At 40.5% G+C, this 21,016-nt stretch overlaps 1 protein-coding gene across 1 annotated transcript in view; it reads right to left on the bottom strand.

Moving 5' to 3' along the window:
* Positions 1–21,016, bottom strand: part of GALNTL6 (polypeptide N-acetylgalactosaminyltransferase like 6) — a 1,480,702-nt gene that overhangs the window by 96,211 nt on the left and 1,363,475 nt on the right. The window lies entirely within an intron of this gene.

Here is a 21,016-nt window from a genome sequence, read left to right as displayed (position 1 = left end):
AATAGTTAGCCAGGAAAATAAACCCACATTTTCATTTTTTTTTAAATTTATTTTTTAACTGGTGGGAAATTGCTTTGCAATTTTGTGTTGGTTTCTGCTACAGCAATGCAAGTCAGTCATATAGTATATATCACTTTCCTCCTGAGCCTCCTTCCGTGCCCCCATCCCACCCTTCTAGGTCATTGCAGAGCGCCAGGCTGCGCCCCCCGTGCTATTTAGCAACTTCCCACTATTTTACCCGATAGTGGATACATGTCAGTGTTACTTTCTCAATTTGTCCCACCCTCACCTTGTCCTACTTGGTCCACAAGTCCATTCTATACGAGGTTCATCGGTACCATTTTTCTAGATTCCATATATACGTGTTAGTTTTTCTCTTTCTGACTTATGTCACTCAATGCAAGAGACGCTAGGTTCATCCACTTCACTACAACTGACACAGATTCATTCTTTCTGTGGCTGAGTGATATTCCATTGTGTATATGTACCACAAACTCTTTATCCATTTACCCGTTAATGGACATCTAGGTTGCTTCATGTCCTTGTGATTGTAAATACAGCTGCAGTGAACATTGGGGTACCTGTATCTTTTAGAATCGTGGTTTTCTCAGGGTATATGCCCAGTGGTGGGATTGTTGCGTCATTTGGTATTTTTATTCCTAGTGTTTTAAGGAATCTCCATACAATCTTCCATAGTGGCTGTATCAGTTTACATTCCCAACAACAGTGCAGGTGGGTTCCTTTTCTCCACATACTCTCCAGCATTTGTTTGTAGATTTTTTGATGATGGCCATCCTGATGGGTGTGAGGTGATAGATACCTCATTGCAGTTTTGATTTGCATTTCTCTAATAATGAGTGATGTTGAGCATATTTTCAAGTGTTTATTGGCCATCTGTATGTCTTTGGAGAAATGTCTGTTTAGGCTGTCTGTTCATTTTTTGATTGGGTTCTTTGTTTTTCTGATATTGAGCTGTATGAGTTGCTTATATATTTTTGAGATTAACCCTTCGTCAGTTGCTTTGTTTGTAATTATTTTCTCCCATTCTAAGGGCTGTCTTTTCATTTTGTTTATAGTTTCCTTTGTTGTGTGAAAGCTTTTATATTTTATTAGATCCTATTTATTTATTTTTCTTTTTATTTCCAATCATCTAGGAGGTAACCCCACATTTTTAAAAGCTCAGATTCATAAAAGTATACAACCAAAATATTAGTTCACTAAATCCAATTTCCGTAGACATGTTGACATTTTAAAAAGTTGTAGTAGAATTTTATTACAGCTATTGCATTACGTTGGGGTTTAATGGTTGGATGTCTTATTTATATAGGTATTTGTTTTGACAATCTTGTGGAATAATTTGAGGAAATAACATTGGAATTTAAGTGTCAATTAAAAATTTAAAGTGTAAACATGAAATTTCTAAAACTGGTGAATGAATTAAAGAACATAAGTATATCCATACTTTACATCTAGATTCTGAAACTTTCAGTAGAGCTTACTTAAAAAATCTGAGTTGTGTCCTAATTTCTCTCCACCCCGGTCTTTTCTTAGGTACAGAAAATAATTGGTTAGCAATGTGAACTCAAGACATGGAAAACTCAGGATATCTGTTAAGATGCTATACTTAAATTTAGTAACAAAAATTAATTGGTTGTATTTTACCATGACTACCCACTTGAACCATTAATCGTGGTTTTATATAACAGGCTACTTTCTATAAAATAACTAATTATCAACACATAAATGCAGGCTTCCTATATATTAGATTTTTTAACTGCTTTCATTGCAAGAAAACAATTTAAAAGAGAGTTAGATAATTTAACAGTGTTTTTACATTTATTTTTAATTGGAGGATAGTTATAATATTGTGTCGGTTTCTGTCATATATCAACATGAATCAGCCACAGGTACACACATGTCCCTCCTTGTTGGACCTCCCACCCCATCCCACCCCTCTAGGTTATCACAGAGTTGATATCACAGAGTTGATTGGGTTGACCTGCCAGTGTCATCCAGCAAATCCCCACTGGCCATCTGTTTTGCATATGGTAGTGCATATGGACATAACAGAAGCAGAGGATAATAAGAAAAGGTGGCAAGAATACACGGAAGAACTGTACAAAAAAGATCTTCACGACCCAGATAATCATGATGATGTGATCACTAATCTAGAGCCAGACATCTTGGAATGTGAAGTCAAGTGGGCCTTGGAAAACATCACTATGAACAAAGCTAGTGGAGGTGATGGAATTCCAGTAGAGCTATTTCAAATCCTGAAAGATGATGCTGTGAAAGTGCTGCACTCAATATGCCAGCAAATTTGGAAAACTCAGCAGTGGCCACAGGACTGGAAAAGGTCAGTTTTCATTCCAATCCCAAAGAAAGGCAATGCCAAAGAATGCTCAAGCTACTGCACAATTGCACTCATCTCACATGCTAGTAAAGTAATGCTCAAAATTCTCCAAGCCAGGCTTCAGTAGTACGTGAACCATGAACTCCCTGATGTTCGAGCTGGTTTTAGAAAAGGCAGAGGAACCAGAGATCAAATTGCCAACATCCACTGGATCATGGAAAAAGCAAGAGAGTTCCAGAAAAACATCTATTTCTGTTTTATTGACTATGCCAAAGCCTTTGACTGTGTGGATCACAATCAACTGTGGAAAATTCTGAAAGAGATGGGAATACCACACCACCTGGCCTGCCTCTTGAGAAATCTGTATGCAGGTCAGGAAGCAACAGTTAGAATCACTAAATGGATGGGGTCTGGGTATCTGGAACCCTGGGTGGATCAGAGCACATGGCTCCCTTCCCAGCCAGGGTCAAAGTGTTGCAGCAGCCTGACTGATGCTAAGTTCCTAAGATTTGGGGAGTATTACAGCAGCTGGTCCACTCTCAGTTCAGTTCAGTCACTCAGTCGTGTCTGACTCTTTGCGACCCCATGAATCACAGCACGCCAGGCCTCCCTGTTCATCACCATCTCCCGGAGTTCACTCAGACTCACGTCCATTGAGTCCGTGATGCCATCCAGCCATCTCATCCTCTGTCGTCCCCTTCTCCTCCTGCCCCCAATCCCTCCCAGCATCAGAATCTTTTCCAGTGAGTCAACTCTTCGCATGAGGTGGCCAAAGTACTGGAGTTTCAGCTTTAGCATCATTCCTTCCAATAAACACCCAGGACTGATCTCCCCCAGGATGGACTGGCTGGATCTCCTTGCAGTCCAAGGGACTCTCAAGAGTCTTCTCCAACACCACAGTTCAAAAGCATCAGTTCTTCGGCGCTCAGCCTTCTTCACAGTCCAACTCTCACATCCATACATGACCACAGGAAAAACCATAGCCTTGACTAGACGGACCTTAGTTGGCAAAGTAATGTCTCTGCTTTTGAATATACTATCTAGGTTGGTCATAACTTTTCTTCCAAGGAGTAAGAGTCTTTTAATTTCATGGCTGCGGTCACCATCTGCAGTGATTTTGGAGCCCCCCAAAATAAAGTCTGACACTGTTTCCACTGTTTCCCCATCTATTTCCCATGAAGTGATGGGACCGGATGCCATGATCTTCGTTTTCTGAATGTTGAGCTTTAAGCCAACTTTTTCACTCTCCTCTTTCACTTTCATCCAGAGGCTTTTTAGTTCCTCTTCACTTTCTGCCATAAGGGTGGTGTCATCTGTGACCTTATTTCATTTTGCTCTGTTTTTGGTCTCTTCTGACATTTTAAATCAAGTATAAAGGATTTTAAATACAATTTTATCAAAAACTTCATCAAAAAACTGAATCAAATAGCCAGAATGTTTGAGAGATTATTTCCTTTTATTAACTGTGCATTTTAAAGAGAGAAAATTTGAAAGTAATTAGACAACAGATGCAGGGGTGGGAACTGGGAGGGCAGAGAATGTTGGGGAGTCCTGTGTGTGTAATGAAATATCAGAGGTAGGCAGGTACCAAGGGAAAGAAGCCTGCCTACCACCCACAGCTGGGAGAGACAGAGTTGTTGGCACAAGTGTTTAGTTTTCATAATAAGGGGTCAAAGTGCTCTTAGCACTTCGTGAGGTGGCCAGTCTCTCCTGAAAGACAAGGGGGTGGTGATGAAGGAGGACAAGATGCAGCCAAGCCCTGGGACAATGCCTCAGCTTCTTTGACCTTAAGCTACGTTTTGGTTGATGTGGTTCTTGTAGACTACTCAGCTGGCAAAAGCAGACTAAATACTTCTTTTTTTTAAAAAAAAATTAATTAATGAATTAAATTTTGGGTCTTCATTGCTGCATGGGCTTTTTCTGCGGCTGTGATGAGCAGGGCTGTTCTCTAGTTGTGGTGCGAAGGCTTCTTATTGCCGAGGCTTCTCTTGTTGGGAAGCACAGGCTGCAGGGCTGGTGGGCGTCAGTAGTTGCAGCATCTGGGCTCAGTAGTTGCGGTTCCAGGGCTTTAGAGCACAGGCTCCATAGTTGTGGCAAAAGGGCTTAGCTGCTTGAGGCACATGGAACCTAGCTCCCTGCTCAGGGATGGAACCCCTGTCTCCTGCATTGGCAAGTGGGTTCTTAACCACTGAGCCACCAGGGAAGTCTCAGAAGCAGACTACATACTTCTCATGAGAGTCTGCCAGAGTAAGGACGGCCATGATTGGAAGTTAAATAAATCATTGTTGCCTTTCTTTCCAAGGTAGGGCAAAATAACCTCATAGACACACAAAAAGGAAATTCTAATTCTCTTCAGAGGTCCCTCAATCCAGCTTTTAAAGATCTTTCTCTGGATGTGTAACAAATTACCACCACCTTAGGGGCTCCTGTCAGCACACATTTTTTTATGATCTCATGGTTCTGTGGGTCAGAGGTCATGTAGGCTCTAGGGGTTCCCCTGTTTGGAGTCTCACGAGATTGAAGTCTGGGTAGTCGCTGGGCTGAGCACTCCTCTGGAGCCTCGAGGGAAGAATCTGCCTTTGGGCTCATTGAGTTTTTGGCAGACGCCAGTTCCTGCAGCAGTAGGATGGGGCCCTGTTTCCTCTGATGCTCAGGGCTGCTCCCAGACCAATCTCAGTTCCTTGTTCCATGAACTCTCCATCTTAGCCATGGCCAAGCTCCCTCACATAGAACCCTTCTCGGATTATAAATCTCTCTGACTTGTTCTCCCTGCTGGGGAAAACACTACGCTTTACAGGGGCTCCTGTGACGAGGCCAGGCCCACCAGGATCATCATCCTAGCTTAGTGTGAACTGATTAGAGATGACATTTGCCAAATCTCTGGTGCCCTGGAATGTAACATACTCATAGGAGAAACTCAAGGAAGACAGGCACCTCAATATCCTGACCACCACCATCTCCAATGAGTGCAGTTTTGTCTTCTAGTGATAACTTACTCCTAATTCTTAAAATTCTTCCCCTCAGAAATTTTTCTTTATAGCTAAGTCAAATTCAGAAAATTTCCCAGAGTTTTGAAAAATACTAACATGAGTGTTAGAAAGAAGTACAGAATCCTATACGTTTTTTTCCCATGTTGCCACTGTGATCACTTAATTAAAAGCATGAATCTGAGGCTATCGTGCTTTTATTTAAAATCCGTGAGTGGTTTTCTATTGCTGCCAGGGTAGTGTTACAACTCCCACATAAAAATTCCAAAGGTTCTATTATCTGGGGTTTGCTTAATCGTCCTTGATGACTCTCTCCTGTTTCCCCCTCTCCCTCCCCTACCTGTTCTATTTTTCATTCTCTGGAAAGGACCTCGTTCCCCTCCTCAGGGCTTGCTGCCATGCATTGTTCTCTTGAAAGAAACTCTCCCCTCCCTGTTTCCTATCTCTTGACTTGTGTTGTTGTTTAGTAGCTAAGTTGTGTCCAACTCTTTGTTTCCAGATGGACTGCAGCCCACCAGGCTCCTCCGTGCATGGGATTTCCTAGGCAAGGATCCTGGGGTGAGTTGCCATTTCCTTCTCCAGGGAATCTTCCTGACCCAGGGATCAAACCCACATCTCCTCATCTGCATTGACAGGTGGATTCGTTACCATGGAGCCACCTGAGAAGCTCCTGAATATGAATATAGCTGCATAAGTCTTCTATTGGGGATATACCCAGGGAACTGTCTTTCAAGTAGAGATAGTGCTTATGACAACTGGAAGCAAGTGACTTATTTGTGTGCCCATAATAGTTTGCTTAGTGTTTAGATAATAACTACTTACTGAGTAGGATCATCTCCTGTTCAATTATACTTATACGCCTACTTACATAGGGACCCTAAGACTGTCCCTATTTAGTCCTACCTCTTACGACCTCAGGGCCAACTTGCTTTCATTGTAAATACACCAACTCGATTGTCCCTACTCTTAGAGTTCTTTTGTTTTTATACCATGGATATCACCATGTACTTATTAATTTTTTTCAGTCTTCTTGTAGCAATGCCTGTTTCAGTAGAGGGATCCATATCCTGACATGCTAGAGAGGAGTGTTTGGGTAATATTATGGGAACACAGTATGCCAGAATGTTCTGGCATTTTTCAAACCCCATATTTGTTCTGAAAGATGTGGTTTACATTTTTAAAAGACATGTCCTGGTGGTATGATATGCTGATATTCCTTTAAAAATTATGGTATTGTCATACTTCCGTACCTAATTCTCAGAGAAAAGTTTTACATTTACAAATAATATGTCTTCTTGTTGATGACATAAATATTTTAAAACAGTGTTATTTTATCCATGAATGAGCACAGTGTGTTTTTTCATCATGTAGTTCGAATTGACTGCATAATTGAATGCTTGCCTTATTTTTTAATCACTTTTCAATATCAGCGGCAACTTGGAATTTAGACACGAAGAATGTTAAATTGAATGGAACTGCACAATTACAGTGATCACACAGAATATGAAATTAGGTTCAGTAAGAGACTGATAGTCAGGAGGATAATAAGGGAGCATTATCAGGTATAAGATGAAGCGTGATATACTATAATGAAATGGTGATCTAAATGTTAAGGAAAACATTTGGTAGCATGTTCAGTTCCGTTCCGAAGCCTGCTCTCTCTCTAGTCTAACCTCCTCTTCTTCCCACCTGCTCTGCACACACCCCCCACCCCTGCCTGCCACTCTCTTAGTTCCGGCCTCTTTTCTGTACCTTCAAAATGCCAGACACCCTCCCATCTTACTTAGGGTGTTTGTCCTGGCTAGTCCCTCCAACTGGAATTCTCTCCCAGAACTCCCCATGGCTAACTCCTCATCTCTTTCAGATCTTCGCTCCAAGGGCTCTGCTCGCAAACACTGTCTCACCCTACACTGTTCACTGAATGAGAACCCTCATCACCCCGCTCTGCTTCTGCTCTGCAGCACTTAACACCTTCTAACGCAGCATGTATCTCACTTCTTCGCTGTTGTTGGTGTTCAGTCGCCAAGTCTCGTCCACCTCTTTGCGACCCCATGGACTGCAGCACACCAGGCTCCCCTGTCCTTCACTCTCTCCTGGAATTTGCTCAGATTCATGTCCATTGAGTTGGTGGTGCCATCCAACAATCTCATCCTCTGTCGCCCCTTTCTCCTCCTGCCCTCAATCTTTCCCAGCATTCGGGGTCTTTTCCAGTGAGTTGGCTCTTTGCCTCACGTAGCCAAAGTATCACAGCCTCAGCTTCAGCGTCAGTCCTTCCAATAAATATTCAGGTTAATTTCCTTTCAGATTGACTGATTTGATCTCCTTGCAGTCCAAGGGACTCTCAAGAGTCTTCTCCAGCACCACAGTTCAAAAGCATCCGTTCTTCAGCGCTCAGCCTTCTATATGGTCCAGTTCTCACATCCATACATGACTACTGGAAAAACCATAGCTTTGACTATTATATGGACCTTTGTTGGCAAAGTGATGTTGCTGTTTTTTAATATGCTGTCTAGGTTTGATTTTTCTGTCTCTCTCCCTAACAACAGCAAGAATCTTTGTGAGTGATGTATCTTAAGTACTAAGGATACTGCCTGACACATTGTGATGCTCTGTAAGTATCTGTTGAATGAGTACATGAAATATTGGCTTATTGATATAAAGCAGGGTTAATTCCAAACAATTGAGTTATTTAATGATAATCCACCATTTAGCTGCCACTGAAAATAGAAGCTGTGGTCTCTAGTATCCTTAAATATAAGTTTCAAAGTAATTGAGAAAGAAGCATGCACCCCAGTGTTCACTGTAGCACTGTTTACCATAGCCAAGATGTGGAAGCAACCTAAATGTGAATAGATAAAGAAGATGTGTACAAATGTACAATTGAATATTTGTTTTTATTGTTGATGTTCAGTTGCCAAGTCATGTTGGACTCTTCATGAACGCATGGACTGCAGCACGCCAGGCTTCCCTATCCCTCACTATCTCCTGGAGTTTACCCAAGTTCGTGTCCGTTGAATCTGTGATGCCATCCAACCATCTCATCCTTTTCTCCTTTTGCCTTCAATCTTTCCCAGCATCAGGGTCTTTTCCAATGAGTCAGCTTTTTCCTTTTGGTGGTCAAAGTATTGGAGCTTCAGCTTCAGCATCAGTCCTTCCAAAGAGTGTTCTCTTTAGGATTGACTGGTTTGATTTCCTTGCTTTCCAAGGGACTCTCAAGAGTCTTCACCAGCACCACAGTTTGAAAGCATCAATTCTTCTGCACTCTGTTCTGCTCTCACATCTGGACATGACTACTGGAGAGATCATAGCCTTGACTATATGGACCTTTGTTGGCCAAGTGATGTCTTTGCTTTTTAATACACTGTCTAGGTTTGTTATAGCTTTCATCCCAAGAAGCAATCATCTTCTAATATCGTGGTTGCAGTCACCATCTGCAATGATTTTAGAGCCCAAGAAGAGGAAATCTATCATGCTTCCACTTTAGTTCCTTCCAGTTTAGCCTCTTCAGTTCCTCTTGGCTTTCTGCCATTAGAGTGGTATCATCTGCATATCTGAGCTTGTTGATATTTCTCCTGGCAATCTTGTTTCCAGCTTGTAACTCATCTAGCCTGGCATTTCGCATAATGTGCTCTGTGTGTAAGTTAAATAAACAGGGTGACAATAAACAACCTTGTTGTACTCCTTTCTCAATTTTGAACTAGTCAGTTGTTCTATATGGGGATCTAACTGTTGCTTTTTGACCTGCATACAGGTTTCTCAGAAGACAAGTAAGATGGTCTGGTATTGCCAACTCTTTAAGGGTTTTCCACAGATTTTTGTGATCCACACAGTAAAACACTTTAGTGTAGACAATGAAACAGAGGTAGATAATTTTCTGGAATTCCCTTGCTTTCTCTATGATCCAGTGAATGTTGGCAATTTGATCTCTGGTTCCTCTGTCTTTCCTAAACCCAGCTTGAACATCTGGAAGTTCTCGGTTCATGTACTGCTGAAGTCTAGCTTGGAAGATTTTGAGCATAACTTTACTAGCATGGGAGATGAATGTAATTGTCCGATGGTTTGAACATTGCTTAGTACTGTCCTTTTTGGGAATTGGGATGAGGATTGACCTTTTCCAGTCCTGTGTTTCCCATTGCTGTGTTTCCCAAATTTGCTAACATACTCAATAGCATCATCTTTTAGGATTTTAAGTATCTCTGCTTGAATTCCATCACCTTCACTAGCTTTATTGGCTTCCTTCTGCTGCTGCTGCTGCTGCTAAGTCGCTTCAGTTGTCTCCAACTCTGTGCGACCCCATAGATGGCAGCCCACCAGGCTCCTCCATCCATGGGATTTTCCAGGCGAGAGTACTGGAGTGGGGTGCCATTGCCTTCTCCGATTGGCTTCCTTAGGCCCTCTTAACTTCACACTCCAGAATGTCTGGCTCTGGGTGAGTGACTACACCATCATGGCTCTCTGGGTTGTTAAGATCTTTTTTTGTACAGTTCTTCTGTGTATTCTTTTCATCTTTTTTTGGTCTCTTCTGCTTGTAATAGATCTTTACCATTTCTGTCCTTTATTGTGCTCATCTTTGGATGAAATGTCCCTTGATATTTCCAGTTTTCTTGAAGATACCTCTAGTCTTACCCATTCTGTTGTTTTCCTCTATTTCTTTGCACTGTTCATTGAATATTGCTAAATCATAAAAAATAATGAATTAATGCAATTTGCATCAACATGGGTGGACCTAGAGATTATCATGCTAAATGAAGTATATCAGACAGAGAAAGACAAATGTCATATGAAACTCATATGTGGAACCTAGTTTTTAAAAAATGATAGAAATGAACTTATTTACAAAACTGAATCAGGCTTACGGATATTGAAAACAAATTTCCCGTTACTAGACGGGAAATGTGGGGAAGAGGGATAAATCAGAAACTTAGGATGAACATGTACACACCACTATATAAAAAACAGGTAATCGAGAAGGACCTACTATAGATGGCACAGGGAACTCTACTCAATATTCTGTGATAATCTATAAGAGAAAAGAATCAGAATGAATATATGTATATCTATAACTGAATCACTTTGTTGTACGCCTGAAACTAACACAACATTGTTAATCAACTATACTCCCAGCTGGCGCTAGTGGGAAGGAACGTGCCTGCCAATGCCGGGGGACATAAGAGATGAGGGTTGGATCCCTGGGTTGGGAAGATCCCTGGAGGAGGGCATGGCGACCCACTCCTGTATTCTTGCCTGGAGAATCCCATGGACAGAGGAGCCTGGTGGGCTATATAGTCCATAGGGTTTCAAAGAGTCAGACATGACTGAAGTGACTTAGCCCACACACACATACCCCAATAAAATTAAAATTGAAAAAGGTAATAAGCTATCTTGAGCTTATTTTCATTTGTAACTAGTTTATTAAGATGTGAAGAAATGGTTGACATTAAAACTATAACACATTTTGAATAAATAATAAGTATCTGGGTCTGGAAAATAGCTTTCTAGTTATGTGGTGTGACTTGGATGGGTTAAGTTTGAAAAACTTCTTAAGATTAGCTAATCAACTGCTTTACCATCTATCTGGAAATTAGGGTTGTTAACCTAAAAAGCTTTATTTTTAGTGTGTATATGTTGAAAAGGGCATGTCGGTTATTAAACTACTTTTTCAGGCTGGATGTTATAAAAGCTGCACTTTTTGCCTGCCTTGATCTAAAAAGGACAACAGTGGAAGGGTACGTGTACACCACTGCTCTGCTTTATTCTTAGACACCTGGACTTTGAGGTTGTCCTTTGAGATTGAGAGAAAAAAAGGATAGTTTATTTTGACCTTGCCTGACTCTCTTTTTCTATTTGTTGATCGGAATAGAATAAAAGCAGAAACTAGGTGATGTATCCACAGTCTTTACTGAGGATGCGGTGGTTTCTAGTCTCAAGAGGTGAGCTCTTGTTTTTGAGCCATCTGCTTGAGATTTTTCAAAGTGCAAAAAAAATCATGCCCTAACTATCTGCATTTAATGAGCTTCAAGAGGTCTGGGTGGGATGGTGGGGTTTCAGAGGGTATGCTGTTCAGAAGATCACTGTTTGTTTGTTTTTTTTTTTTTTTAGATCACTGTTTTTAAGATGTGATGTTTGTGTTCTCTGTAACAGTACACTCTTAAAAACAGTGATTGAGGTGGGACATAAAAAAATATATATTACCTTTTTGGTTTATTTGAAACATCAATTCTGGGGGAAGAAACAATGGACTGGAATGCAAGAGTGCTTCTTTAGGTAAAAATATTGGGTTGGCCAAAAAGTTCATTTCCATATGATGTTATGGAAGAGCTCAAATGAAGTTTTTGGCCAACCCAACATTATGGTTTAAATACACAATCCCTAATTTCCCTTAACTCATTATTCTATAACTTAGAAGGTACAGTAGAAGCAAAGTGTTTGCTTTTTACCATTGTTTATATATGCCTCTTGGAAGGAATGATGCTAAAGCTGAAACTTCAGTACTTTGGCCACCTCATGTGAAGAGTTGACTCATTGGAAAGGACTCTGATGCTGGGAGGGATTGGGGGCAGGAGGAGAAGGGGATGACAGAGGATGAGATGGCGGGATGGCATCACTGACTCGATGGACATGTGTTTGAGTGAACTCCGGGAGTTGGTGATGGACAGGGAGGCCTGGTGTGCTGCGATTCATGGGGTCGCAAAGAGTCGGACACTACTAAGTGACTGAACTGAACTGAACTGAACTGATATATGCCTCTGGATTTTAATTTAGTCTATTGCTTTAATTTTCTGGCTTTACCATCTGCTAAAAGCAAATAAAAGTTTCTTTAAAGCTCTTTAAGATTGGCTTTCTGTAGTGGAACAGCTTCTTTCCTTTAGAGAAATACCCAAATAGTACAGTATACTACTATATAGTCAATTCTGTTAGTTGTGTACCTAGACCAACTTTGTTGGGTTTACAAACAAATTGGACTTACATGCAAAAAGGTAAAATGGATGTCTGAGGAGGTCTTACAAATAGCTGAGAAAAGAAGAGACACTAAAGGCAAAGGAGAAAAGGAAAGATATACCCATTTGAATGCAGAGTTCCAAAAAACAGCAAAGAGAGATAAGAAAGACTTTGTCAGTGATCAATGAAAAGAAATAGAGGAAAACAATAGAATGGGAAATACTAGAGATCTCTTCAAGAGAATGAGAGATACCAAGGGAACATTAGGGAACATTTCATGTATGATACAGGACAGAAGTGGTATGGACCTAACAGAAGCAGAAGATATTAAGAAGAGGTGGCAAGAATATGTAGAACTATACAAAAGAAGATCTTCATGACCCAGATAACCATGATGATGTGATCACTCATCTAGAGCCAGACATCCTGGAATGAAAAATCAAGTAGGCCTTAGGAAGCATCACTACAAACAAAGCTAGTGGAGGTGATGGAATTCCAGTTGAGCTCTTTCAAATCCTAAAAGATGATGCTGTGAAAGTGCTGCACTCATGCCACCAAATTTGGAAAACTCAGCAGTGGCCACAGAATGGGGAAAGATCAGTTTTCATTCCAATCCCAAAGAAAGGCAATGCCAAAGAATGCCCAGACTACCTCACAATCGCACTCATCTCACATGCTAGTAAAGTAATGCTCAAAATTCTCCAAGCCAGGCTTCAACAGTATGTGAACCATGAACTTTCAGATGTTCAAGATGGATTTAGAAAAGGCAGAGGAACCAGAGATTAAATTGCCAACATCTGCTGGATCATCAAAAAAGCAAGAGAGCTCCAGAAAAAACATCTGCTTTATTGACTATGCTAAAGCCTTTGACTGCGTGGATCACAACAAACTATGGAAAATTCTTCAAGAGATGGGAATACCAGACCACATTACCTGCCTCCTGAGGAATCTGTATGCAGGTCAGGAAGCAACAGTTAGAACTGGACATAGAACAACAGACTGGTTCTGAATCGGAAAAGGAGTACGTCAAGGCTGTATATTGTCACCCTGCTTATTTAACTTATATGCAGAGTACATCATGAGAAATGTTGGGCTGGAAGAAGCACAAGCTGGAATCAAGATTGCTGGGAGAAGTATCAATGACCTCACATATGCAGATGACACCACCCTTATGGCAGAAAGTGAAGAGGAACTAAAAAGTCTCTTGATGAAAGTGAAAGAGGAGAGTGAAAATGCTGGCTTAAAACTCAACATTCAGAAAACTAAGATCATGGCATCCAGTCCCATCACTTCATGACAAGTAGATGGGGAAACAATGGAAACAGTGAGAGATTTTATTTTTGGGGGGCTCCAAATCACCACAGATGGTGATTGCAGCCATGAAATTAAGATGCTTGCTCCTTGGAAGAAAAGCTATGAGCAACCTAGACAGCATGCTAAAAAGCAGTGACATTACTTTGCCAACAAAGGTCCGTCTAGTCAAGGCTATGGTTTTTCCAGTAGTCATATATGGATGTGAGAGTTGGACTATAAAGAAAGCTGAGCACTGAAGAATTAATGCTTTTGAACTGTGGTGTTGGAGAAGGCCCTTGAGAGTCCTTTGGACAGCAAGCATCCCATTCTAAAGGAAATGAGTCCTGAATATTCATTGGAAGGCCTGATGCTGAAGCTGAAACTCCAGTACTTTGGCCACCTGATATGAAGAACCGACTCATTGGAAAAGACCCTTATGCTGGGAAAGATTGAAGGCAGGGGAAGAAGGGGATGACAGAGGATAAGATGATTGGATGGCATCACCGACTCGATGGACATGAGTTTGAGTAAGCTCTGGGTGTTGGTGGTGGACAGGGAAGCCTGGCATGCTGCAGTCCATGGGCTTGCAAACAGCTGTACACGACTAAGCAACGGAACTGAACTGAATGCACTCTTGGAATGGTAGTCAATCATATGTAAAGGACTTACTGTATTGTCATTAGGATTTGGGCTTGGGAAGTATATGGAGAGGTTTATTATTTTTTAAAATTTTCTATAATTATATCTCTTGAATTTTTGTGGGGAAGTGAACTAATACATTAAAGCGATTAGGTTTATTTCTTTTTTCTAGTTGAGGAAAATGGCAACTGAAAAAAATACAAAAATTCCTAAAAATCTCAATATTAGAAGAAGACTTCAGTAGGAAGTTAAATTGACCTGAACACAGGTACTGAAGTCTTTGTATATTGGTGTATCTTGCTCTCTTTATAGCTATCTATAAACACGAAAATAAAATTAAATAGGGAATTAGGAAAGTGCCATAAGACATAAAAGATGTAACAATGGAAGGAATTTAGACTTGCCGCTAGGCTTCTAGCCAATGGACATAAAATTTAACTTGAAAATGCTCTGTTTCACCTGAGGTACCTTTTGCTGGGTAAATGAAATGAATCTCAAACTGGCTTGTGAGACATTTAGCAGCTGTTTCTGTTTATCTTTGAGTTTCTGAATGAGTTTGGAGTCATTTTAATATTTTCTTTAGAAGATCAATTCTGGGCATGTTGAATTAGAATGGTTATTTTTATGTCTTGTAGGCTCAATATCATAGAGGAAGAAATCCCATAGGAACATCTCCAGATACTTTCTTGTGTATGCAAGGTCACGTGGTGTGCCATAAAAAGGCTTCTGTCACATTTTAGATACAAAATGCAAGTACACTTTGAGGTATTCGCAGACTCAGAAGTAAGGAGAGGTTTTTTGATATAGCCATCTCATAAAAGCAATGAGGAGGTATATAAAATATTTTAGAATCATCCTTGGCATAAACAGGATGGCTAATGAGTACATTTTATCAGGCTGAATTTATTTCTAACAAAACCATTTGTACAAAGCATCATCATGAGAGTTTATATAGAGATAGCTTAAGGGAAAAACAGATGAGATTGAGTTGTACCCTTCTAGGAAGTCAGGTAAACTATTTCAGGAGTATAAATTAAACGCTCTGGGAGGTTTTTGACTTTCGGACAACTGTGGAGAAAGTGAGAAATGTTTATTAATTACAGCTGTAGTTTCTCTGCCACCGTGCTGGAGGCCTGACTTGGGAACGAGGGCCGAGGGAGCAGCTTGGGGTCGGGGAGCTGGGGACAAGCCTCGCCTTTGGGATGCCAGTGTGTCACAGTTGGGCAGGGTCTTCTGTGAAGCTGTGGGTCCTGTGATACATGGAGCATTCGCTACGCACGGGGCCAGGGTGATGGCGGCATCAGAGACGCTCAGGGCTGGAGGAGTAGGAGGACAGGGCCAGGAAGCGCTGCACCGCACCCCATCACCCACCGTGGGTTGCTGGCTTTGTTGTTTAGTTGCTCAGCTGTGTTTTACTCTTTGTGCCCCTGTGGACTGTAGCCTGCCAGGCTCCTCTGTGCGTGGGATTCTCCAGGCAAGCATACTGGAGTGGGTTCCTATTCCTTTCTCCAGGGGATATTCTGGACCCAGGGATCAAACCCACGTCTCCTGCACTGCAGGCAGATTCTTTACCACTGAGCCACCTGGGAAGCCTTCTGCCTTGCTTACAGATGCAAATATTGGGTCGGCCAAAAAGTTTGTTCAGGTTTCTGTACCATCTTATGGGAAAACCATAGCAAACATTTTGGCCAGCCCAATATTTTAAAACCATTATCCCAAATACAATCATTTTCTTCTGGAGCTCCTACTTTGTAATATTGGCCAGTTGAACTCCTTTTACTACTTAACAATATTAGAAATTTTCCTGTTTATTCACTTATTTATTTATGATCTGTCTCTCTTCAGACTAAATTTTATGAAATAGAGAACTTGTCACTTCTCTTGACAATTACATTCTCAGTGTCTGGCATACAATAGGCTCTCAGTAAATATTTCCTGGGTATGTGAATACATCTGTGACAACATACATCTGTCTGCATATGGAGCTAATATTGTCATTTTATAAGTGCGTACATTATACTATGTGACATGTTCTATATATGAATTATTAAACATAAGTAACAAAATTTACCTCCCCTCCATATTTATTTTTACACGTCTATACCTTGCCTTTTTTCATTTAATAGTAATATGTAATATTATAATAATATGTAATATAATAGTGCATAATATAATGTAATAACAATATAATACTATCCAGTGACAATTAGTAAAAATACAACTGTTGCATTCTTTTCAAAAGCTATACTGTAGTTCGTAGTATAGGTAAATAATGATTAATTAGTACACTAGGATGTGTGTTCGGTCACTCAGTCTTGTCTGACTTTTTTCGACCCCATGGACTGTATCCCGCCAAGTTCATCTGTATATAGGATTTCCTAGGCAGGAATACTGGAGTGGGTTGCCATTTCCTTCTCCAGAGGATCTTCTTGACCCGGGGATCAAAATTGCGTCTCTTAGGTCTCCTGCATTGGCAGGTAAAATCTTTACTGTTTGAGCCGTTGGGAAAGCCCTAGGATGGATATTTGTACTTTTTTCATTTTTCATCAATAAAAACAATATTGAGATAAATATCCATGTGCACATGTCATTTCACACACAGGAGTCATTTTTATTTTTTTTCCAGATAAGTAGTTGTGTCACACTGTTTATTGAGGAGTCTTCTGTCTTCCTTTTGATTTGAAATGTTTATTTCATCTTATACTAAATTCCCATATGATCTGGGTCTATTCAAATTCTCTGCCATAGATATCTCTAATTTCTATGTTTGATTACCTATTTTAGCCCCCTGTTATCTTTCCCCCCAGAATTTTTTTATTCTGTTTTCCATTATGAATTAAAAGCATAACTAGCTCCCTGTTTAACACCCCCACCATCACCCAAAATTCATGTTACCATTTTTACTGGGATGGCATTAAATTATGAGTATACTTATGGAGGGGGTCTCCCTGATAACTCAAACAGTAAGGGAATCCTGCCTGCAATGCAGGATACCTGGGTTCTATCCCTTGGTTGGGAAGATCCCCTGGAGAAGGGCATGTCAACCACCCCAGTATTGTTGCCTGGGAAATCCCATGGACAGAGGAGACTGGTTGGCTACAGTCCATGGGGTTAAAAAGAGCTGGACACCACTGAGTAACTAAGCACACAGCACACACATATTTAGGGGAGAACTGGCTTCATTATGAATTTTCATTTACTCAAGGCTTTTTGTATATCCCTCAGTAGAATTATAACATTTCTTCCTAGAGATATAGACTTTATCTATATCTCTCTTTATCTATATCTCTATCTCTATTTGGTTTTTCCCTACTGTTGTAAATAGTGATTTCCCTTAGGTGGTTGTTTGCATATATAAAGCTATTACTTTCTGTATATTTACACAGACATACACAGACACGTTTAATCCAAGCAACTTACTGAATTTCTTATTATTCATAGTAGTTTTTCAGTTGGTTCAACTTGAATTGCTCAGGTAGGTATATGGTAATACTATTTGCAATTAATGAAAAATCTCTCTCCTCCTTACCAGTTATTATATCTCTTATATTATCGCCTGTCTAACTGAATTGACTGCTATCTTCAGAATAATCTTTTAAAAAACGATTTATCTATTTGGCTGCTCTGGGTCTTAGTTGCGGCATGTGGGATCTTTTAATTGTGGCATGTGGTATCTAGTTCCCTGACCAGAAATTGAACCCAGGCCCTCTGCATTGGGAGCACAGAGTCTTAGCCACTGGACCATCAGGGAAGTCCTTGTAGTAATCTTGAATAACGTGAAATCAGCTAATGGGGAAATTCCTAGAACTGTACTTATTTTGGTATGTTAGCCTTTGAACAGTTACTCTGTTGTGTGATCTTTATTATTTTTAATGCTAGTATTTATATGTGTCTGCACTTTTCTGGTTTTGTGTGTGTGTGTAATCTTGGTCAGGTTTTATTGTCAATGTTATTCTAGCTGTATAATCAATTTGAAATATATCTTTTTTGTTATTAGAGAACAGTTTTTGAAAACCATTGTGGGATGCGTTCCTTCAAAGTTTGAAGGAAACAGACTTTGGTCTGGTGCTTTATTTTTCATCAGAGGTAGCTCTTTGACAATTTTCTCTATTTCTTCTATGGCTATTGGGCAGTGCCAGTAAGCTGAAATTCTGAAATGGACCCCAAATTCCCACTCCATGGTATTAATGTCCTTGTATAATAATCTCTTCCCTTTGAGAATAGGAAGGTGTGTGAGTGTGATGGTTTCATCGCTTGATTTAGGTGATGTTATGACAAAGATGAAAGGGTTTTGTGCATATAATCATGGTCCTAGTTTAGTTGACTTTGAGTTAATCTTGAGAGTCCCTTGGACTGCAAGAGATCAAACCAGTCAATCTTAAAGGAAATCAACCCTGAATATTCATTGGAAGGACTGATACTGAAGCTGAAGCTCCAATACTTTGGCCACCTGATTCGAAGAGCCAACTCACTGAAAAAGACCCTGATCCTAGGAAAGACTGAAGGGAAAAGGAGGAGGGGACGCAGAGGATGAGATGGTTGGATGGCATCACTGACTCAATAGTCATGAGTTTGAGCAAACTCCGGGAGATAGCAAAGGACAGGGAAGCCTGGTGTGCTGCAGTCCGTGGGGTCACACAGAGTCTGACATGACTTAGCAACTGAAGTGGAGTTAATCAGAAGGGAGGTTGTCCTGGGAGGCCTGACCTCACAAGTGAGTCTAAAAAGCCCTTCCTGAAGGCAGAGATATGGGGATGTGAAGTGTGAAGAAGAAATTTGCCCTGTTATGAGAGGACCAGGGAGGAGACCACAAGGTGAGCACCAGAGTGGGGCTTCTCGCTGGTGAAAGTCCTGTCCAGACAACAACCAGCAATACCCTGGGGGCTCTGCCCACAGCCACGGAGATGGGTCCTGCCAACCCGCTGGGTGAACTTGGAGTCGGATCTTTGCTGGCCGAGCTTCCAGAGAGGGATGGAGCTGGCCGAAAATTTGATCTCCGCCTTGTGAGCTCCTTAGCAGAGGCCCTGTTGAGAGATGCTGGATTAAGATCCAGAGGCCGTGGGAAAATTCTGTTATTTTAAGCCACTAAGTTTCTGGTAATTTGTTATGTAGCGGTAGAAAATGAATATAGTCAGTTCAGAATTTTTTTGGAGGTCAGTTTTGTCATTTATATTTGGTTAAAAATCATCCATTTCCCCCCATAATCTTAATTGTATTTGCATAGAATTGAGCAGAGTAATCTCTTACGATTATTTAAATTTCTGAAATTTCTGTTTTTTTAATCCATTAAAAAACTTCATTTTGCTTATTGAAGTATAGTTGATTTACAATGTTGTGTTAATTTTAAGTGTACAGCACAGTGATTGTTATACATATATGTCTATTTATTCTTTTTCAGATTCTTTCCCATTATAGTTTATTATGAAATATTGAGTAGAGTTCCTTGTGCTGTACAGTAGGCCCTTATTGGTTATCTATTATATATATAGTGATGTGTATATGTTAATCCCAACTTCCTAATTTATCTCTCCCCTACTTTCCTCTTTGTTAACCATAAGCTTATTTCCTAAGTCTTTGAGTCTGTTTCTGTTTTGCAGATAAGTTCATTTGTGCCCTTTTTTTAGATCCCACATATAAGCAGTATCACATAATATTTGTCTTTCACTCTCTAACTTACTTAGTATCATGATCTCTAGGTCCGTCCATGTTGGTCAGACAGCATTATTTTATTCTTCTTTTATGACTGATTAATATTCTATTGTGTATATGTACCACATTGTCTTTATCCATTCATCTGTCAGTGGGACATTTAGGTTGTTTCAGAATTTATACATGGTGGTGGTGGTGGTTTAGTTGCTAAGTCGTGTCCAACTCTTGCGACCCCATGGATTGTAGCCTGCCAGGCCCCTCTGTCCATGGGGATTCTCCAGGCAAGAATACTGGAGTGGGTTGCCATGCCCTCCTCCAGGGGATCTTCCCAACCCAGGGATCGAACCCAGGCCTCCCGCATTACAGGTGGATTCTTTTCCAGCTGAGCCGCCAGGCAAGCCCAAGAATACTGGAGTGGGTAGCCATTCCTTTCTCCAGCGGATCTTCCTGACTCAGGAATTGAACTGGGATCTCCTGCATTGCAGGCAGATTCTTTACCAGCTGAGCTACCAGGGAAGCCCCACTTTTAACTTGGTTCATTTTAATTTCATTTTGTTCCTTTTTCTCAATCTTATACTTTCTGTCCCTCTATCTTTTCAGTACATTTCTTTTTCTTTCATGTTGCTTTCAATGTGACCATTTTGGGGCTTTGTTTTTCATTATATCCCAATTGCTGCTGCTTATTTTTTTTTTTTTAATCTCCTGCTTTCTTTCAACAGTTTGCCTAACCTCAGCAAGCTCAGCATATCACATTGTTTCACAGAATCAATGACTTCATTAACCTCTTTGAAGAATTTATAACAATGTATAGCAGCATGGTTTTGATGACCATTCCTGATCTTTTCTTCCTTTTTTTCTTACAATATTTTAATATGTTATTTCCTTGAAAAGGTTATAATTAATCTTTGAGTAGTGTATGTCCTTCTTAACAATGACAGTAAGCATTCACTTTATGACACAGAATTTTGTGTGTGAGTGAATTCATTTAGCCTTTATTGGCTGCACCTAACAAGAACTAGCTGCTGTAGGGCTACTTGGATATTGAATATTTTTCCTCCATTCTGCCTCACTAACAGCCTGCTTCCTGCAAATACGGCTGCTCTGTATAGACCTCCTCAGGCCTGTCCCCAGTCTGCCATGCACTGCTTCTCTTTGG

This window comes from Oryx dammah, unplaced genomic scaffold, assembly GCF_014754425.2.
Source record: "Oryx dammah isolate SB20612 unplaced genomic scaffold, SCBI_Odam_1.1 HiC_scaffold_1, whole genome shotgun sequence".
NCBI classification, from domain to species: Eukaryota; Metazoa; Chordata; class Mammalia; order Artiodactyla; family Bovidae; genus Oryx; species Oryx dammah.
Note: the sequence above shows the minus strand (reverse complement) of the source record. Positions and strands in the feature narration are given on the sequence as shown.